Below are 4817 nucleotides of genomic sequence, written 5' to 3'. Positions count from 1 at the left end.
AGGCAACATCTTCTGAGGTGCTTCAGCGACTGATTGCTGGGTCATGGAGGTCCCGTTTGTGTAGAGTGCATAGAGGGCGTCACCACTAGTCGCGTGCTGCTGACAGTGATATCGGCTGTGGCAGAGAACAGCACCGGAAATGATCAAGGATAAGCGCTTCGACGTTGCTGCCTCAGGTAAGGTAGATCTGGGATAGGCAGCCATACGGAGAGATGGTGAATGCCTGTAGTTCTTTCACTATGCGCTGTACAGCGCTGCTGGTGAGTTGGCAGCTATTTAGTAACGTGATTGATTGTTGCTGCTCTGCACGACTCTTTATTTTAACTAAAAGTAAGCAGTTTACATGCTTTCAGTATAACATAAATTTATGTAGTATACCACAACGTTTCGATTTAAACAAAACTTAAGCTGTGAGTGGCTATGGAATCTTTAGTTTTGGAGTTGTTTAGGTCTAACTGCTTACGGGTAAGTAGGTTTTGTTTCAGTTTGCGTCCACCGTATTTGATGATGCGCTATGGCCGTTTCTCCCGAATGGTTGGGAGATACATCAATAGTATCATTATGATAGATGGCCATTCCATGAATGTTTCATATATTAAATTTTGAGAGCATTGTTATTTTTTAAACAGATGTCAAATAAATACATTAGAAATGCCAGCTCTTTCAGGGGATCATGAAAAGAAGCTCTGGAACTCAAGCTACAAACTTGATGTAAAAAAAATGTTGAAAGGTTATAATTGTAACTTGATGGAAAAGAAAATAACTAGGCCTAGTAGAAGAAAGAAATAGTGAAAAAGGCTTGGATCAGGAAGCTTAAAAATACTTCAGACAGTTAAGATTTGTCAGATGACGTTCACCACAAGGAAGAGTCAAGTGATCAGCTTCTTGAAGAAGAGGACGAGTATGTTGTATGTAGAGAAGACTACTCAAAAACAGATAAAAGACGTGATTGGATTCGGAGTGTCAGGTGTAAGCATTGGTTACATGAATCCTGCACATCATATCTTAATGTGTACCATGGATGTGGTAATGGAATTTTTAAAAAAATTAAGTCTATATAGTGAATATTCATTTTCATAAATTAGGCTTGATTCTAGAGTCAGCTAACTCCATATCTGAGACAAGTTCTCATTATTTTCTGTAATAAACTATTATCTCCCAACTAGTTCATAAAATTGTTAAAAACATTCAAGAATTGTAAAATGCTTTTTACAAGTGGGGTTCTGTTTAAGTTATAATGTTTCTACAATTAATATATTTATAAAACATTTTTTACTTCAAGAAATTCAATAAAATATTTTTAAAGTGTTAAAAGATTTTTTGTTATTTTCTTTTTGATATTAAAATGTTTCGTCTAATGGCCATCTATTCCTTACATGTCAGACCATCTAATCCTGATTCTTGGGTAACATGGACAAGGGTTACACATTTTTAAGAATTTTTAGCTAGTATGAAATTTATAAACGAAGCTGACTTCCGTCTTTTATGAATTGGAAAAGAAAGTTATGGGACGTTTCAGGTATTTCTTGTGCATTAGGTAGTGAAACTGACTTTGAAAAAATCGTGGCAGTCTGCCTCGGATTTACCCGCCATATTATAAGCGTCCATAAAGCCGACTGTAGTCCACCACCAGCAATGGATGGTAAGGCTTTGAAAATGCCGGGTCCGCGTCAAAATCTCAGAAAAATAATCAAACAAACGACGGTCAAAGAAACCAAGACAGAAGCAAACAGGCACTCTGTCACTTAAAAAGAGTATTAAAAACTATAATGCCGAAACCGATCGTGGAAGAAAAGCTATTAGCATTTAGCACGACAAAATGATATATTCTAGTACCTTCTTTTTACCATGACATGAGCAGCTCAACACAAGTATGTCTGTATAATTCGCCTACCAGCTCTGTCTGCCTAATATGGCTAAGCTACTGGGCCATGGTCATCGATTAAAACCTATTGGAGGGAGTAGGCCATCATCAGCGGTGACCAACCTGACAAACTCTACTCTGAAAGTTTGGTTTATCTTTGGTACAAGCCTCCCTCTGCTTAATTTGATCACAAGGTTAAGTTGGTACAAATCCATTCTACTGCCACTGTCCATGGTTAGCGTTCATCTCACTGTAATTACTCCATACACAATTTGATGATCTCAGACATACTAGAATTGAAATGAAGAGGTGGGAAATGAATGTGATTCATAAATTAACCACAAAAGAGTGAACCTTTTCAGGCGTAGTACGTCAACAACAAGAGAGAAACGTTACTTTTAACAAATGGAATGAAACAGCTCTTGACATGGCTCTTATTGTAACACCATTTCTCATTGCTGTACGAAAATGAGGACGCAGAAATATATTACAGCTATAAGTACAAAATGGTGCAGGAACAATTATTCTAAGGGCAGCATTTAGCTACAATCGCTTTTCGTTCTTCTTCTGGTCAGTGAGGTTATGCGATACTGCAAAGGAGAAAAGAACGACTATCCTCTGACAAAGTTTTTGCGATCTGCGACCCTCTCTCTGCATTTTTGAACAACTGCAGGAATAACTATAGTCTAGAAGAGGTCAGAGACGAAGACTAAATGCTTCTTCCATTTTGCAGGTGTTGTAGTTTTGTGCAGCACCTTCCCTTTAAACGTGTGAAGCAAAGTTTGGGGAAGTGGGCATTGTGCGATAGCTATACATTTTACGCTTCTAATTTTGAAGATTATTGTGGTTGACAGTGTCTTGACTCGTATCATGTACCAAGATTATTGTGGTTGACAGTGTCCTGACTCGTATCATGTACCTAGCTATCCTACGGTTTTTGTGAAGAGAATAGCTTAACAAGTCAAGAACATTACCCGAAATATCTCTACAGACAACTAAAATATCAGCTGTCCTTTAGCACGGCGTCTTTTAGAAAATGGGTTGAGCTTCACAAAGTCAATGAAAAAGAACAAGACGGGAAGTCCTCCGGAATTTCTGCTAAACAAGTCGCGAGAAACCAAACATTAATTTCGAATTTGAAGATGACTTCTGTCTTGTTTCATGCCAAGCGAAAAGAAACAAGGCTTTGTTTCTGATGTCATCAGTGCATGAAACTGATGAGATAGATACCACAACAGGCACGTTTGTTTTGACTAACACACAAGCAAAGGTGGACCAGATACTGTTGATCACACTTGTCCATCGTACTCCAGACAAAAGACATCTTTTTCCGTTATCTGCATATTTTATTAATAAATTCGAAGTGTTCTTGTTCACAAACAGTACACAAAGAGTTTGAAGATAAACAATCGTTAAAAACCTTGCCTTTGCACTAGTGGAAGGCCATCTGAAAGAGTTTGAAGATAAACAATCGTTAAAAACCTTGCCTTTGCACTAGTGGAAGGCCATCTGAAAGAGAGCGCTCACCTTTCTACGTTAACCAGGGATATCCAAGGATTTCAGTAACTTTACTGTTCAGTCCCAGAAAGTAACAAAGAAGTTATTAGAATGTCTGGGATGTACCGTCCTTCTGGTGCTAAAGAAGAAAAATAATAAAGCTATTGTGACTTGCATTCGTGGCAAATGATTCGTTTGCAAACAACACTACCGCAACACCGTTATAAGTAATCACTGCTGAGCTTCTCCAGGGGAACTGGGTGTGTGCGTTTCTTGATTTGTGATGATGATAAATTTTCATTTTTCAGTTCGCTTGTTGTTACATGGTTACTACAACCTGAGCGGATTGATTTGCAGTATGTATATTTTTTTCCCCAAAACCCTTTCTAGCGAAAATATCAGCTAATGCAAGAAATTTCACATGTTACCAGCTTGACTTACCAGACTATCAGTGAAAGCAGTGATATTCCACGACATCAAAAAGGAAAGCCAAACAATGTAGGAGGGTGAGCTTGTTTGACGACATCACAGTAGAAAATCCGCATGATATCCGGAAATATTTATTCTTTAGCCACGACGTGAAAGTCGATATCATTTGTTTGAATGAGACGTACTCAATCACCCGGAAGCAGCTGGTCAGGAATAATGCAATTCTTATTGCCATTTTCAAATGGTACAATCGGAATGTACAGCAAAGTTATCAAGTGCATGTAGGAACTGACTGATCAGTAGTAGGGGGACTAGGCTGGCGTCGACCCAAAGTACCATTATCCAAGATTATTGTGATGGCGTCATCCATGATGGTGGCCATGTCATCACATGACGTCATCCAAGATGGCGGCTTTCGGCGGGAAGTTTGAATTTTGGCAGGAAGATAGGTAAATTGGGCTACCTCCACTATCCTAACTCCCCATTCCCACCTCTAGAAAATGGCGGGAAGTTAAAATTCTATGAGGACACTGCAAGACACATCTACTAACCTAAGAAAATGGCGGGAAGATAGGTCACTTTGGCTACCTCCATTATTCTTTGTCATCCCTGCCACCTCTTCGTAGGGATTGGCAGGAAAAGGCCGTAGGTCTTTATTTGGCATGCAGTCCTTATGTAAACAATTAGAGACAGTGCCTCCATCCAGTGTGATCAACACAAGGTCAGAGTCCACCTGACCTAATACACAGTACTGCCACCAGAGGGCGCTGTTTTCCGTTGTCATGTAATCCAATATGGCGGCCTGCGGTGGGGCTAAAATGGCTGGAATCCATGTATTTGCCACGACGTCCAGGCCTAATACACAGTACCACCACCAGAGTGTGCTGTCATCCCTTCCATGACAGAATCAATTATGGCGGTCTGGTGGTGGAGAAAAAGGGTCTCATAAAATGAAATTGAAGGGTATGCAGTTTGTTTATTGAATAAATCAGTTTGTGAGCGTTGGATTTCTCCTGCTCATCATTCT

The sequence above is a fragment of the Schistocerca gregaria genome, chromosome X (assembly GCF_023897955.1).
Source record: "Schistocerca gregaria isolate iqSchGreg1 chromosome X, iqSchGreg1.2, whole genome shotgun sequence".
Taxonomy (NCBI): domain Eukaryota; kingdom Metazoa; phylum Arthropoda; class Insecta; order Orthoptera; family Acrididae; genus Schistocerca; species Schistocerca gregaria.
The sequence above is the reverse complement of the archived record's forward strand: the minus strand, read 5'-3'. Positions refer to the sequence as shown.